The 17,544-nt window shown below is 42.7% G+C and overlaps 1 long non-coding RNA gene across 2 annotated transcripts; it reads left to right on the plus strand.

Moving 5' to 3' along the window:
- Window positions 1–3,980: 3,980 nt before the first annotated feature.
- LOC142041713 (uncharacterized) lies at window positions 3,981–15,863 on the plus strand. Of its 2 annotated transcripts, none has more exons than XR_012653534.1 (3): window positions 3,981–4,101; window positions 7,608–7,822; window positions 15,481–15,863. It is a non-coding gene; the product is annotated as an uncharacterized LOC142041713 (long non-coding RNA). The 2 variants fall into 2 exon arrangements; XR_012653535.1 differs by lacking the exon at window positions 15,481–15,863 and adding an exon at window positions 9,400–9,470.
- Window positions 15,864–17,544: the final 1,681 nt, after the last annotated feature.

Here is a 17,544-nt window from a genome sequence, read left to right on the forward strand (position 1 = left end):
CTTACCTAAAATTAAAAGCAATCCAAGGTATGTGGATCTTCAGGGTTTGTGCACACAACCTGGTTATGAAGTAAGGGTAGCTGTGCGGATCTATGGGCTAATTTTAAAGACGCTGAGCTGCCAGATCTAAGCAGAGAGCGTTTCTGTTTCCCAGCACTCAGAAATCATGAACTGAACCACCTCTTTACTTGGCCTTTAGAAATTCAGGATCTTTGTTTGTGTCCTACAAAGGCTGGAAAGGCAATATTTTCAGATAAAAGGGAATGAGAGGTGGTGGTTAATAACTTTAGCTTGGTGGTTGCTGCTGCTCTGTATAGCATTTTAACTTTTTTCTCCACCTGTTTCGGTCTGGTTGAGAGGAGAGGACAAACGGGTTGTGCCATCACGGTGTTTCCAAGTCACCCTCCCCCAGGGGGAATTCCTTGCTAGGCTGAGGGCGAGAAAGGACCCAAACCTCCTCAAGTCCTGCGGGCCAACATGGGCGAGGATAAAGATGCTACTGCGTTGGTTGTGTTAAGCAAATTTTCAGGAGGCTGCTGCTGGCTGGTGAGAGCGGAGGTGAGGTGCTGCCTGGGGCTGCGGCGGGGCGATGCACGGGTTAATCAGGCAGCGCTCAGCTCTGAGAGCGTGGCTGATGGGCCAGGTAGATGTTACCTCTGGTTTATATCCTCCTTCCACATATGGACTCATTTGCTCTGTTTTGCTTTCAATCTCACCTTCAGCAGCGCCAAAGCAAGCTATCTGAGGTTTCTTTATATCTGTAGCACATTTATTCTGTAGCATATTTCAGAAACCAGGCACACCATTCATCATGATTTAAATGCAAGTGAAAAACTTATCTTTAGAGTGTGTTTTCCATAGGTTGGAGCTCCTCTTCCTTTCCTTCAAGAGCAACTTAAATACTGATTACACTGGAAAATGGAAAATTCCATCATGAGGAAGCTTAATACAAAAAAGAGGAACTAAGCTGTAAACCTAAACAGTCTTAATTGTGAGACATTACTCTGGTTGAACAGAGCCCGTTCAACAAGGGAACACATTCAGGTCCCTGATGATCTTGTGAATCAAATGCAGTTTTGGTCACTGTCTCGGTATGTGCTGATGAGAACAGAGGTGATTTTCTGGCCCCACTATGGTAGGAAGATAATCAGTCCACGCGTTGAGTGGTCTGCAGGCATCATCCACCTCCATCACTCACAAACCTTCTGCCTGCACCAGTTGTGCAGGTTTTAGGTATCTCTGTATACATGTGGTGAGAACAATGTGTAAGTTTGTCTTTTTGTGCGCATGGCTGCACATCAGCTCAGTAGCTGAGCAAAATCCTCACTTATGGTTTTTTTGCAGAAAGCCGCTCAGCTTTTTCCGTGCCTGCCAGGGTCCCCTCGGCCGCGGGCGCGGATGGGGGCAGGAGCAGCATCCCAACCTGCCAGCCTGCACCACATACAGGCTGCGTCTGGGTGGCGGAGGGTGGCGGTGGCACTGGCAGCCCCAGCAGCCCCAGTTACCATGGCACTGGAGACATTCTCCAGGCTTCTTCATATTCCGGGAAAAAAATGCTCGGGGCAAACACCTTCTTTTGCAGAAATTTGGCATGACCGTCTCCTTCGCCGCTGGCCTGTTCTTCCACCCATCTCCCCACAAAGAGGTTAATAAATGTTTACTTTTTTTCCTGTTTCCATATGGTTTGTTCACAGGCTTTTGCTTGTGTGTGTATGAATGCTCACTTGCATTGACTGCTGTGAGGGAATTGTTCTACTAATGCTGGCCATCTTCAAATCAATGCCTGCACATAACAACAGAAAGTGCCTCAGATGTAGTGGTTTCCACAGGACTATTGTTAGGCCTTTGTTAAGCATTTTTGAACCTAATAAATAATGTCAAAAGTCTCTATCCTAGCCAAAAATGTTCCTTTTGAAACAGTTCTAATAGTATTTTTGTTCTGTGATGTCTCCCAGTGTTGTGAAGAATTTGTGCCTCACAATAGGAATCTGGTATATCGCGTGCCGCTTTGACTTTTTTTTTTTAATTTATTTTAAGATGCGAACCCTTCTTTTCTGGGCAGGCATTCCCATTTCTTTACATAAATGTTACTTTTTCTTGAATAACCATATCGTTTGGAACTTCAGCGCTGTAAATGCTACTGAATTTCACAAACTACAGGAGGATCAAATCTTAATAATGATGGAATGAAGGGAAGGAAAACAAATCGCTGAACTTAATTATATGCTACTTCGGTGAACCTCCTTTGTGGAGGTTCACTTTTGTTGCATAACTCATAATTAAATTAAGTCTAAAGCAAGGTTTTAACAATTGCTTTATGCACTGAAAAACAATGATAACAATGGTCAAAGATGATCACAGTAGTTCCCTCTGGCTGTAATATCTATTAATCTACACCTTAATGACTATTTATTCTGGAAAAAACTAATTGGAGACTCACTGTGATTCATTATACCTTATATAGTACCTATTAATGATAAATCTGAGCTGTCCTTAATCTGTAGTTTAATTTGTGGATAATATTCCCATTTCTGCGGTGCAATAGTGTGTAGCAAACCAAGCTAGGATGAAACATATTTGCTAGACATATTTTATTTCTGTGCATTTTACTTTCCTTATTTTAATTGGGCTCTGGGGAAAAATGTCAAACCCCACATTTCTGTGCATTCATTTTCTCTGTGGCACCAAAGCTGTTGGATGCTATCTGTATTAAACAACTGTTTATACTGTGGGGTTTTTTTAGTGATCTTATTTCAGCTTTGTGCTAAAAGAGACATTTTAGCTTGTTTTCTGGTAGAAATAAATCTTAGGTCTACAATAGGAACTACGTACTTGTGGTGTTACATGGGAAGGTCTCAAACAAAATTTGGCTCACTACAATTGTAGTAGAGAATGAAACTCCATTTGGGGCTTGATAAATCAAGCTTCTAATACTCCTGATGATAGTTCAGTGAACTTATGGGTGTTCACTTTCTTTTACAGTTGACGTCAGCAGAACTGCTACCTTGGACTTCTGGAGGGCAGACTTTGGCCTGTTTAGGAGCCTGGTTGACAGAGTCCCCTGTGATGCAGTCCTGAAGCGCAAAGGAGTCCAGGAAGGCTGGACATTTTTCAAGAAGGAAATCTTAAAGGTGCAGGAGCAGGCCGTCCCCATGGGCTGAAAGATGAGCCGGCAGGGAAGAAGACCAGCTTGGCTGAACAAAGAGCTTTAGCTGGAACTGAGGAAAAATAGGAGAGTTCATGACCTTTGGAAGAAGGGGCAGGCCACTCAGGAGGACTACAAGGGTGTTGTGAGGTTATGCATGGAGAAAATTAGAAGGGCCAAAGCCCAAATAGAACTTAATCTGGCTACTGCTGTAAAAGACAGTAAAAAATGTTTCTATAGATACAGTAACAGCAAAAGGAGGTCTAAGGAGAATCTCCATCCTTTATTGGATGTGGGGGGAAACATAATGACAAAGGCTGAGGAAAAGGCTGAGGTACTTAATGACTTCTTTGCCTCAGTCTTTAATAGTAAGACCAGTTGTTCTTGGGGTACCCAGCTCCCTGAGCTGGAAGACAGGGATGGGGAGCAGAATGAAGCCCCTATAATCCAAGGGGAAATGGTTAGTGACCTGCTGCACCACTTAGACGCAGACAGGTCTCTGGAGCCGGGTGGGATCCACCCAAGGGTACTGAGGGAGCTGGTGGACATGCTCACCAAGCCGCTTTCAATCATTTGTCAGCAGTCCTGGCTACCCAAGGAGGTCCCAGTTGACTGGAAGTCAGTAAATGTGACGCTCATCTACAAGAACGGCTGGAAGGAGGATCTGGGGAACTACGGGCCTGCCAGTCTGACGTCGGTGCTGGGGAAGGTTATGGAGCAGATCATCCTGAGTGCCACCACGTGGCATGTACAGGACGACCAGGGGATCAGGCCCAGTCAGCGTGGGCTTATGAAAGGCAGGCCCTGCTTGACTAACCTGGTCTCCTTCTATGACAAGGTGACCCACTTAGTGAATGAGGGAAAGGCTGTGGATGTTGTCTACCTGGACTTTAGTGAAGACTTTGACGCCGTTTCCCACAGCATTCTCCTGGAGAAACTGGCTGCTCATGGCTTGGGTGAGTGTACTTGTCACTGGGTAAAAAACTGGCTGGATGGCCGGGCCCAAAGAGTGGTAGTGAATGGAGTTAAATTCAGCTGGCCGCCTGTCAAAAGTGGTGTTCCCCAGGGCTCAGTATTGGGGCCAGTTCTGTTTAATATTTTTACCAATGGACGAGGGGATCGAGTGCACCCTCAGCAAGTTTGTAGACAACACCAAGTTGGGCGGGAGGGTTGATCTGCTGGAGGGCAGGAAGGCTCTACAGAGGGATCTGGCCAGGCTGGATCGATGGGCCGAGACCAACTGTATGAGGTTCAACAAGGCCAAGTGCTGGGTCCTGCGCTTCGGTCACAACAACCCCACGCAGCGCTACAGGCTTGGGGAAGAGGGACTGGAAAGCTGCTTGGTGGGAAAGGACCTGGGTGTGCTGGTTGACAGCCGGCTGGATATGAGCCAGCAGCGTGCCCAGGTGGCCAAGAAGGCCAACGGCATCCTGGTGTGAATCAGAAACAGTGTGGCCAGCAGGAGCAGGGAGGTGATCGTCCCCCTGTACATGGCACTGGTGAGGCCGCACCTCGAGTCCTGTGTTCAGTTTTGGGCCCCTCACTGCAGGAAAGACACTGAGGTGCCCTGCAGAAAAGGAGGCTGAGGGGAGACCTTATCGCTCTCTACAACTGCCTGACAGGAGGTTGCAGTGAGGTGGTGGTCGGTCTCTTCTCTCAAGGAACAAGCGACAGGACAAGGGGAAACGGCCTCTAGTTGTGCCAGGGGAGGTTTAGATTGGATATTAGGAAAAATGTCTTCACCAAAAGGGTTATCAGGCATTGGAACAGGCTGCCCAGGGAAGCGGTGGAGTCACCATCCCTGGAGGTATTTCAAAGACATGTAGATGTGGTGTTTGGGGACATGGTTTAGTGGTGGACTTGGCAGTGCTAAGGTTAATGGCTGAACTTGATGATCTTAAACATCTTTTCCAACCTAACCAATTATATGGTTCTAAGATTCTATGATGTTTTAAAAAAAAAAAAAAAAAAGAAATGTCCTTGCACATGGATGCAGCATTCTTGGCCCCTGAGCTATGGCAATGGTGCAGCAGCAGGAGGCAGGAGCGAGGACCGCCAATTGTCACGGCTTCTCCCAGGAACGAGGGATGCTGCAGGTCCCAGCTGATGGGACACCAGGTGCAGGATGGCACATGATATCCCCTTGGAGTGGGAGAAAAATGAGTGCTATCAGCACATTTTTAAAGCACTGATAAATCCTGGAATATCTTTACTTCATCTGTTGATGTAGGAAAAGGGGATGAATTTGGGGGTTTGGAAAAAAACACCTGAAGAAGACTCTCTGAAAACAGAGATTCATGTTACCTATGCAGGGAATAATCACTTTTAGCAGAAACTTTAGTAATAGAATTTTTGTAGATTTTTTTTTTAACTGCTGTCTTCCAAATTTAACTTGTAAGCTCAAACAAAAATAAAAGATCTTTCTGGAGAAGGTTTTAGCCAGTAATAATGTTTTACTGGTAGAATTTAAATAACAGTATTATCAAAGTGTCTGCCAGAAAAGAAAAGGAAAAAAAACCCCACACCTTAAAAGCTGTGTGGAAGTTTAAAAAGAAGTATTAAGAATTTAGTTTTACTATTGAAATAATGAAAAGGAATACTGGATAAAACAGATCTATTGGATAGGACAGGTACAATAATAGTTTCTGAGTATAGGTGTGTTTTTCTTTTATGTTACAACATAAGAAAAAATTACATTGAACTTTTTCCTAATATTTGAAAACTCAGTGTAATTTTAAATAGCAGAGAGCTCTTTTTCTGAGAGAGATTCTACTTTTCTTGTAAACTTAGGTGGATCCAAATGAGTTTTAGAGTGAGGTTAGGGTTAGCTTAGAATTATTTTGAGTTTCAATAAAACAGTAATTATAATACCTCCCAGTTTTCATTGTATGTTAGGTTGAACAACACTGAAACAATGCTGCAAGGCATGACTGACCAAGTCCCCCAAACCATGATATAAGCACTGCCATTGGTCTACTGTAATAAAGTGGAAAAATAATTTTGTTACAGATGAATGAAAAAAAAAGCACCAAATAAAAGGGGCTATGAGCAGCAACATTCTCAACACTGTTATATATGTCTACAGAGAGGCCTATCAAAATAATAACACAAAATTAGTGGAATTGCAGTCAACTTCTTAAAATACACCAGTTATTAACCACTGTACCAGAGTACAAAGCCACCGTTTTTAAAATGCAGGAGACTTCTGTCTTCTGAGGGTGAAGTTTGCTGCTCATTTTGCCGTTACCTTTTTTTTTTTCTTAAGGGCTTTCCTTCTCAGGAACCTGTGCCTGTTGGTAGGTAGGACAGCCCTGGGGAAGAAGCTGGTTTAGAGGCTTTGGAGGCTGGTGGCAGAGGCTGCCAAGATGCGACGTGTGGTGGTTTCTCTGTCACCAAAAGTGGGTGCCAGGCAGAGGCTGCATTGCTGCGCGTAAATTGCTGGCTGGGTACAGGGATGCCTGGCTGTGTCATAGAATCATAGAATAGTTTGGGTTGGAAGGGACTTTTAAAGGTCATTTAGTCCAACCCCCCTGCAGTGAGCAGGGACATCTTCAACTTGATCAGGGTGCTCAGAGCCCCATCCAACCTGACCTTGAATGTTTCCAGGGATGGGGCATCTACCACCTCTCTGGGCAGCCTGTTCCAGTGTTTCACCACCCTCATTGTAAAATATCTAGTCTAAATCTACCCTCTTCTAGTTTAAAACCATTACCCCTTGTCCTATCGCAACAGGACCTACTAAAAAGTTTGTCCCCATCTTTCTTATAAGCCCCCTTTAGATACTGGAAGGCTGCTATAATGTCTCCCTGGAGCCTTCTCTTCTCCAGGCTGAACAACCCCAACTCTCTCAGCCTGTCGTCACAGGAGAGGTGCTCCAGCCCTCTGATCATCTTGGTGGCCCTCCTCTGGACTTGCTCCAACAGGTCCATGTCTTTCCTGTGCTGGGGACTCCAGAGCTGAAGGCAGTACTGCAGGAGGGGTCTCACCAGAGTGGAGTAGAGGGGGAGAATCCCCTCCCTCGACCTGCTGGTCACGATTCCTTTGATGCAGCCCAGGATATGGTTGGCTTTCTGGGCTGCAAGTGCATATTCCTGGGTCATGTTGAGCTTCTTGTCAACCAACACCCCCAAGTCCTTCTCCTTGGGGCTGCTCTCAACCCCTTCGTTCCCCAGGTGCGTTGATACCAGGGGTTGCCCTGACCCCGGTGCAGGACCCTTGCAGGGCCTTTCCAAGGGGCAGGCTGGCATGGACCTGTGCGGTGCTCTTTAGAAAGGCTCTGGGAGGTCTTCCTCCTCCTCCTGAATCCTGGGGACTAGTGCTCTGGGGTCGACTAATTCCTTGAATAGTACTAAGGCAATGGGGCTTTCATTCCAGCTAGTGCCAGGGGGTGCCCTGGTTACTGAAAAGTTGAATAATAATGGTAATAATCACCTAATGGCATTTTCCTTTTTTCCTCAAACAGGCTACCTGTAGCCATGCAAGACTGAGACACTCTCTGGCTATTGCTCTTTCCATTGCAAGGGGAAAGGGGTGATCCCCAGCCTCCTGATGTCAAACTGACCTGACGACCGTCTCTGCCTTCCCCGCACAGCATGCAGGAGCCGCAGCCTGCTGAGGTCTCTGCTCTCACGGAGGGGAAGACATTTAACCACAATTCACCCAGGGGTGAAGAGGATGGTGGGTATGAGCTTGCTCTAATGGAGTTAGCTTCAGAAATGCACTGTCACTGATGCAAAATGGGCCTCAGTAAGTGTTTTGGGCAGGTAGCCCATGCTGAAGCTGGTGTTTCATTGGTACCTGAGGTGGGTAGCTTGACTCTAACACGAGTGTGTCTATATGCACAGTCATCAATCCCCAAGGTGTCTTAAGTGTCTGCTGCCTGCTTGCTCAGTTACATTGGTAACAGCTATTGTTTTCTGAGTTCACATTTAGTTACTGTAAGAGGTAGCCAAGAAGGTCAGAGTTTGAATGATTATGTTTTCCTCTTAGAAAATCTCAGTCTTTTTTTTTTCCACAGTATGGGAGTTTTTACAAGGTTTCATCTAGTTTTTTTTAGAGCAGCTGGAAGAAAAAAAAAGGAAGGTTGATACAGTCTGTACCGAGACTGTCTCTAATAAAATATGTGCGGTCTTCTGAGAAATTAATGTAGGAATCCTAGGAAGGATTCAAAGACCTTCATGGTGTGGATTGTCTGATGCATCTCTAGTACTTCAATATACAGGGCAGTTGTCCATATAAGTTACACTGTATAGTTTGATTTAGGTGGTTCAAAGAAATAAAGCGGTCTCTTGGACATCCTAGATAATTAGGATACATAGGAACTTTTTTTTTTCCTTTCACAAATTATTGATGGAATTGTTATATTGCTGGAAGAAACCCAAAGTACTTATCTTACCCATGAAACATCCTTCCTTTGACTTGAGAGATCTGTAGTTTTCTACTTCTCTGTACTGCCAACAACACGCCTAACCTTACTGTTTGTGTTCAAAGCAAAGCCCCTGTAACACAGATAGTAGATACAGAACAGTCCTGAAACGGGCAGAGGCCTAGATTGGACCTATAAATCGGGTTTAGCTCAGTAATTAAAAACATGAAGGTTACCTGGTGGGCTGGAAAAGCGCGAGGACACACAGAGGGCAGGGAAGAAATCTGTTCATTGCTGTCAGGCTTTGGCAACAAGTCAAAAAAAGCAACAGATCTGAGCCACCTGATTAACTTCCAGCATGATGAGTGTGGCAGCATCAGGGGTGCTAAGCAGTAGCCGTGAGCATTGCTGAGCTAGTGACAGTGCTGTGGGTGCCCTGAACGTCATTTGCCAAAAATACAGCTGTGACTACTGATACGTCTCTGCGTGTGCACAGTTTGAAACGACACAAATTTGATTTGAACTGAGACTCACTGCCTTTCAGATGCAAACATGATATTGTATTTCCAAGGGCAAGATCATACATTTCACAGTTGTTTTCCTTTATATGAAATACAATTCCTATGGGCAATCTTCATTGGTTCTGGTGAGATATTTTTTCTTTCAGATTATGTTTCATTAGTGCATAAAACCCAGAGAAAAAAAAATTAAATTTAAAAAAATTGCAACTGCCGATGACGGGAAGAAGATTTAAACCTTAATATTAAATTGACTGTGAGAGAGAATCTAAAGATAAGAATTTTTGGAGGTGGGAGTTCTTGGTGATTGATATTTGCTGTTTCTTTTGCCATGCCTATTCCTGCAATTTGTATTTTCTCTTTTCCTGGAGACTGCAGAGCTTCTCAGAAGAAATGAAGAATTCAGCTCTTCTTGCCTCACCTCACCTCACTTTCATCCCTGTAGAACAAATACCTTTGAATGTTGCATTAAGCAACACGAGTGTCATCTGTTGCTCACGGCTGCTGTCTCCCCAGCTTGCACTGTCTTACCAGTCACCTCTTCAGCTGTTCTGCTTTTGAGAGCCTTTGCCTTGCCGTGACGGCTGTCAGCATCACTTGGCAGAGCCCTGAGGAGGCGCAGGATGGAGCCGGGGCTCACCGGGACATACATAGCTCGCTGGTCCTGGGGCGGCCGGGCAGGGGGCCACAGCTCCCCTTGGACACTGGGATGGGAACGGTGTGAAACTCAGCCAGGAGCTTGGCTGGTGTTATGCATCGGCTCTTGGCCGTGTGCTCTTCATAGCCCTGCTGCCGTGGCTCGGCTGGGTAAACTTTGCAGTGTGCGCCTGGCCTTGCTGCCTTTCAGACCTCGCTCGTGAGCGGAATTATTTGGGAAGACGAGGAGGAGACCGTATAGGATTCCTTGTTCTCATTAGCGGACAGAAGCAAATTTCTTGCGAGGATAGCGGGGGAAGTTCCCTAGCAAATTGAAGGGTTTGATCGAGGATTGAATGAAATAACTGGGATTCCCCAAAAGGATATATTTTAGACATAGAGCTTTTCCACTTGGAGCCTCCTCCCATCCACCACCAGGCTTTTCCAAGAAGGAATCCAGCTTCAGGTCAAATATCAAATGTTTATGAGCTTCTTGGAGCCTTAAATCAGAGTAGGAGTTTCCTTCTGCTTCTTGAAATGGTTTGATCCACTCAGCTGTTTCAAGTTTAAGTAAATACTTCAAAACAGCCTCAGCCACAGCTTTTACAGTAGGGGCTGAGATGAGTGAGAATGTGTGACCCTCCAAACCCAGTTTCCTTGGACCCCTGTTTCTTGTAGGCAACCTTGCAAAAAGCAAAGCTTAAGTCATGAAAAGTTACAAGAGCTCTGTCTTGTCTGGGGTCCTCACAGCACAGTTTAAATATATATATATATATATATAAAAAAGTGTTTTCCTAATCACCACCAGTACGGCGTTTGATGGAAATTTGAAAATCAAGGCACAGTCTTTTTGCTGTTAGAACTTCAGCTTTTCCTAAAAAAATTCTGAAAAATTAATCTAGCTAATCAATTTGATGGTGACACATGAAAGAGGACAAAGCTATATTTGTTCCACTAATGACAGAAGGGAATTGTGTTGTGTCAGTTAGGTGTACACTCCTGACATCAGAGGAACAGGCTTTTTTAGAGAGGAAAACCCCTGATACCTTATGAAAGCACTGGAAACAGGTATCTGAAGGTGGTATTTCAATTTTTTTTTTTTTTTTCACTTGTCATCCTCAGAATTGTATCTGAAACACACATGTGCACTATCTGGCTAAATGATTCATTGCAAATAGATTATCAAGTGCATTTAGCACTTTTGTTCTTTAGTCATTAATTAAAAGGCTTTGGATTTTTGAAGGTATTTACTATCTGCAACAATTTTAAGTTTGTTTCAGAAAACTTCCACCTGTGTTTTGTGTGAACTGTTCCTTCTGATCCACAGCTAGTCGTTATTCATGGCGTATAATTGCTTTTCTAAGTCACGTGTGATCATCTCCTTCCCCTGAATCGAGGACTGGGTCTTTCTGAAAAGAAAAGTAATGAGCTGTGATTAAAGATTGTTCTTGGGCACATGTTCATACAGGAATACAGTAGAATGGAGGATACTGGAGAATTTGTCTGCCTTAACATTGTACAGACATATATGAAAAGCACATGATTGTGGCCAAGTTAAAAAACAAAAGGACAGACTTGCTGCTTATCAACTCTGTCTTTCACACCAGAGACACACCAGCAGAGAATTTGACCCAGCATTTTCGTGTTATCTACAGAGTGCTATCAATCACAGGGAAATTTAAATCCTAATTATACTCTAATTAGAAAAAAACATAACAGAATAAACCCCACATTTGTCATGAAAAGTCTTTGTACTTGATACTGCATTTTCAGTTTATTCAATTTATGGTGCTGTTAGTGATGTCTATACACATTTATCATCACAAAATGTTTTTTCATGTGTGTCATTTAGCCAAGCTAGTATTAAAGCTGAAATTTTTCTGCCAGGTGTCAATGCTAGGATAAAACTTTTTGGAAAATTTCAGCAGGTATTATTTATCAAAGTCTGACAATATAAATAGATGTAGGCAGGGTAATGTTCTTCTTACAGTGAAAAAAATGTACGTGACCATGATAGTAAATAGAAAAAGGGAAAAAAGACTGTGTCTGTACCTAGAGCTGGCATCTTATACAGAATGTGAATTTAAATTCAGTCTTTGATCCCGAAAGCAAGATTTGCACATGTGCACTGTAGCTGTGTTAAGAGTTTGGCATCTCAGCTCTCCTGAGCTGCCACTGGCCCTGAGCGTGCACAGGTTTTGCGTATCCTGGGAAGACGATTGTGTGTGTCCCCATTTCATGATCTCCAAGGCTGAACGTAGCTTTCCTCCTCTTTTGCCTCTGGCTGTGACAGCCTGCTCTCATCCTCAGCATCAGAACCCCACAAGAGGACAATGGTTCCCTTGTTCTCTGGGCACCCTGTCTGCTGAGACATGAGCCACGGAGGGGAAGAAGTCGCCTGAAGGAAATGCAGAGGGTGGGGAACATGGTGTTGTGGGGGATGGAGGGAAGAATATGAGAGGGAATAGAGGATGGAGGAGGAAAACCAGAATAATGACATAGCCTGAGTTGCCCCACACTGCTGGTGGGGGGAGTTTTGTACTTTGTTCCCTGCCAAGGCATTTCTTGTGAAGCTGGGTTGGTCACATATGTCTCAATTGCACAGGAGGCCAGCAGTTGTGTAATGATCTTTTTCATCATGGTTTTGAATGGTCTAGTTTGAGAGTGCTTTTGCAGCAAGCCTGAAAATCACAGATGCGGTTGAAAATAGTTAATTCTGAAAGAGGCACTGATAATACGATTGTGACTCCCATTACTTTTTAGTACTGGGTAATCACTCATATTAGGCCATAAAAACCTCATGAAAAAACTAGTTCTGAATTCAGAGGCAAGTAGCAAGGATTTGTCTACAGGGCTTTCTACTCAACTTACATTCAAAGAAATGTTTGGTGCCAGATGAACACTGAGACATCAGCATTTTTGAGTAGTTAATTTTTTTTGTGGAATCCAGTGTATGACTGTGAAGAAAAACTGAGCAGATAAAATAAGAATTTTGTCATATCTATAAAAACTGATCAGGGCTTGCTACAAGACAATTTTCCAGTGCTATCTGAGATGAAATCATTTGTCAAAAAGGTGGCTAAAAAAGATTTTTTACCTGAAAAATGACTTTGCAAACTCTTGAAAATGTTGAGCTTCAATTAGCATTTTAGGAATAGCTGGCTTTGATTTAAAGAAAATAATAATAAAAAAGAAATTTTATAGAAGTTTTAAGTGATTGAAGTTACTTTTTTAATGGGAGGGAAGGTAATGGTAAACAATGTTTGTTATATTCATTATTTCTTGTACAAATGGGCTCCCATTACAAATCTTGATTTTGAAATTGGATGTGAATTTGAGCTTCCTCAAGTCTCAAATAATTTTATTTTTCATGGCCTTCATGCATTTAGTGTCCAACACCTTTGGTGACTAAAAGAGAGCACCCTGGACCACATTCTCAGCAGCTGAACATTGGCCCATTGATTTTGGGGAGATAAAAAGTACACCACGTCAGAGGCCAGTTCTGCATCTTAGCAGATATAGGAAGATGTAAGAAAGTCCAGCCCCCGATTCAAGGATTTTCCAAACTTTGAGGACCCGTTCAGTTTGGTTACACAGTTGCAAAGGCTATTTTCTGTCCTCATTGTTGTCTTGCCTGAAGGTTTGAAAGAGTGAAAAGGGAGAAGTAGTCTAGTAAACAACATGTGCAAGACTGTCACTGACATAGTTCAGAAGCACAAGTGTGTGAAAACAGAGCTGACTTCTTGCCCTCAGCGATGTTACTGGAAGTTTTGCCACTGACTTCAGCAGAGTGGAAATTTCAGGCATTTTTCCCCTCTGAAGTTGCTCATAATGGAACGTCCCTTTGCTGCAAATGCAAATGAATACACTTCATGACTACTTCTGCTGAACTGAGGCTTTTTCAGGCTTGGTGCCTATATTCCTATGCAGTGCTGCGTTTAAGAATCAAAACCAAGCCAAAATTTGATTAATAGAGAAATTAGACTTCTAATAATATAAATAAGAATCGGATTTAGATAAATAAATGGCTTTTGAGAAATCTTTTATTTCACAGAAGACTTACCTTAGGAATTAAATTTGTGTAAAATAGGTCTAGAAGCTTTTTAAAAATGTCTATCTTTCACATAAGCGTGAAGAGAACATGCACACATGAAGAGGCTTCAGTAGACTAAGTATTGATTTAGATAATCTGCATGTAAGCAAAAGTGGTTTTGCCATTTTCCATGTTTTTCCTTTAAAACAATTGGTATTGACAAATGAGTAAGTCCATTTCAGTACCTAAGATGCACCCGTTCCATCTAGCTTTGCAACACACAGTGGTTCCTGGGGAATGTTGTGAAAGTTGGAAGCAGACAAATGAAAAAGCAATGTGAAAATTACATCTATTTCTCTCAGGGTTGCTGTTGTTTTTCCCTTTGTTAGTCAACCTGTATGTCTTGTGTTTTCTGTGCTTTGGATGCATGTTGCTAAGAACTGCCATATCTAAACTGAAATTCATGGTTTGTCCACTTTTACTGCTAAGTTTTTGATCTCCATTTCACTATGAGATTACATCAGTATTTTGTGTTGCCCCCCCCATACTTCCCCAGCTTAAAGATGTGCTCTTTTAGATTTTTTTGTGTGTGACTTTAACAATGTTCTGTTCACATTTCCTCGGATAGACCCAACAATTGCTTGTTGACCCATTTTAACCCCTTTTGAGCATCATCTTCAAAGTGTAACTGTCCTTGACAATGAAAGAGACCTTCCTATTGTCTGGTCCTTCCAGGCAATCTTTAGCATTGAGTTAAATGGCTTTCAGATGGAGGAGTTGGCTGGAAGGAAGGAGACAAAGTGGTCTGTTGTTTCTGAGTGACTTTGCTAGAGTTTCCCTTTTTTCTTTTAGAATGGTGCATTTCTATAGAAGATGACAGACGTTTTGACAGGTGCAATATGCTTTGAACTGTTGTGTCAGATAATTCTTTTGTCTTGGTTTTTCCCAGCAGAGTGGTACGTCTCCTTAGGATGCTGATATGCATATTGTTTGCTTTTCATTTAGTGTGGTGAAGCCTTCCATCCTCCTTTTCTCTCTCCCTCTCTCACTTTTTTAATGGCTCTTTGCATATATGTAGCTAACCCAGATGGGAAGGCGGGGTGTCCATGACTTAAACCTCTCTCTCCAACCTTTTGATCGTGATAACTGATGGTTATAACTCAGGAAATTATAATGGTAATAAAGAAAGAGCTGGCAAAGACACACAAAAGCATGACCTCAAATAAAATCATGTTATAATCTAATTTCTGGCTGCAATGAACTACGCTCATATAAAAAAGACGATTTCAGGGCTTTACTTCAGAGCAGGAATGATTTAGCTTTGCTCATCTATGGATTGGCCTAGGTGAAAACAAACCGCAGTCCCATAACATAATCAAAACTGGTTTGAGAGGAAAAGAAGAACTCCAAGCTAAAGTTTTGAAATTTAATAAATGTTTTGTCTTACTCCTAGTAAGGAGGTTTTATTTCTTTCTTAATACTCTTAAAGTTACAGCAGAGAGTATTTCTCAGTCAGGTAACTTCACTTATATTTGGAGGGTGTAGAGCATGTTCTATGTTTGTGGTCAATGTTTTTGCAGTGTCAACTCTGCGGGTTTTTAGTCCTGCTATGAATTATTGTGTTGTAAACAGCAGCACTGTTAAACTGGTCATGTAGAGAAGATGTTGGGATTTGTGCCTGATACTATCTTTCTATATCAGCCCCTGCTTCTGCCTGCCTGCCCATTTTGGGCTTAAACAGACTTTCCTACTATTACCTTTGATGTTTTCTTTTTATTTTCAGAGTTAACATCCCTTCTTTTGGTGGCCTGGGTATGACTCTCATTCATTGTGTCATGAATGACATCCGTGTTACTGAAAGACAACCTGACCCTGAAAAATTGAAAACAAGATCTTCTGTTGCAGTTGCTTCACATGGCATAAACTCAATGGGGAAGAGAGATTTAAGGGCTGCCAATCAAATCGAGGAATGGACAACATAATTTACTGTAACAGGGAGAGGTGGCTAGGAGAACTTTGCTTTACGAATCCTTCCAGAACATCTGAGATCTTGATTTAATAGCTCATGGCATCTGTGTTTAAAATATTTGTACCAAGATTTTTCAGGGACTAGCAGCTAAATCTCTGTAAACCATAGTTCAGTGACCTGGTGGCCTGATTTCCAAAAACGGCAAGAACCCATCAACTTTTGTGTTTTTCACAGTCATCTGCTCCACTCTGAGGAATGTTTTAGAGTATCTTACTCTAGCGTCCTAGCCTACAGGGCAAATTAAAAATTGTATGTGTTATTATAGTATATAGTGGGTAATCTTGCGTTAAAAAAAAAAAATTACTTCTAAAATGATAAAATTTATGGGAAGCTTTTGACTGGTACTTATGATACCCCAAACAGTGAATGGCTATATTTGTTTCTTTACTGGCAGATGCCTCAGTGCCGCAAAGTGTTCTACAGCAGTACTTAAGCATGTGAGATCAATGAATCTGAAATACATCGCTAAAGCGTTGTCTGAAATGCTGTCTGCTGCCATAGGAGGGTCCTAATAATTGTTATACTCGACTGCAAAAGCGTTTCTTTGGAATCACTGAAATTTTCTGTCTCTTCCGTTACTTTTTTTCAAGTAATTCCTGTTTATATTGTAACTCTTGCTTTTGTAAGTCAGTCATGCAAACAAGATACAAACCCTCTCCATTTTAGTAGCTATTCTGAGCTGAAAACACAGTATTTTTGCCATCCATGTTCTATGTTCACCTGTTACCACTAGTCTCTGGTTGCAGATTTATTCACATATTGACTGATCACTGGTTGAAACTCGTTATGTCACAACAGCAGAAAATATATTGGCAACACTGGAAATTTCACAATAGATTTTTGTGGTTATATGTCATGGGCAGCTGAGAACAGGTTCTTATGGTGATTGTTGGATGGTCTCAACAAGAGGCCTATCTACTGACACCATCTCTAATTGGTATGTGTCATGGAAAGTTCTCATCTTAAGAGATCTGATATCATTCAGGGAAGAACCAAATTGATCCGATGTTAAGTTGCTTCAGGCTCTTTTGCAAAGTAGAGTATTTCTGAAGCTGGGAGAATTTTGCCAAGGGACTCTCAAGGCATGAATTTCTTGGGACGATGTGCATCACATTCGGTTTTATGGTTTCCCTTTCACTGTTTGAGAACGTTGCATAGCTGAATAGGTTGAAGGGGAACCCACGCCTTTTTCACAGGAGTTCAGCGTAAGCATGGCAGAGTCCTTGTTATGGTCATCAGTGAGATGGTTATTTATTACTTGATCGGTATCTGAAATTTCTATAGGGTTCTCATCAACAAAATGGAGGTGGTTGCTCTTTTGATCAGGTCTAGTAGGAAAATATGCAGAGTTCTCACAGGCTGCTGATGTCTCAAAATATGCCCACTGTAACAATTCACAGGCTATACAGACTTCATGGTTGTCAAGTATTCTGCTTGCCCTTGCCATATATACGTCATGGTTGTCACTGGAGATAGAGCGCTGTACCTTCTGCTCCAAACACATAGGCTCCTACTGTCAGGAGTGGTATCGTGTTGCGAGCATGGGGAGACTATGCAAATTGGATAACATAATGCTGCTCATATGGGAGCTGACTGTGCTAATTCCCATGTTAATCCTGTGAGCGAATGCAGGATGAACGAGACACCCCAAGGCTGGTTGAGGCCAAGCCGTACGTTCCCGCCATCGAGAAGAGCTGTGCCTGCTCTCCAGGTAATCAATTGGACTCCCGAATGCTCACTAAAACCTGCACCTGCCACCTGATAGAATTTCCCATTACTCTAGAAGTGTTGAGTGTGGAATAATCTGTAAGGAATCCA

The sequence above is a fragment of the Buteo buteo genome, chromosome 19 (genome assembly GCF_964188355.1).
Source record: "Buteo buteo chromosome 19, bButBut1.hap1.1, whole genome shotgun sequence".
NCBI lineage: Eukaryota > Metazoa > Chordata > Aves > Accipitriformes > Accipitridae > Buteo > Buteo buteo.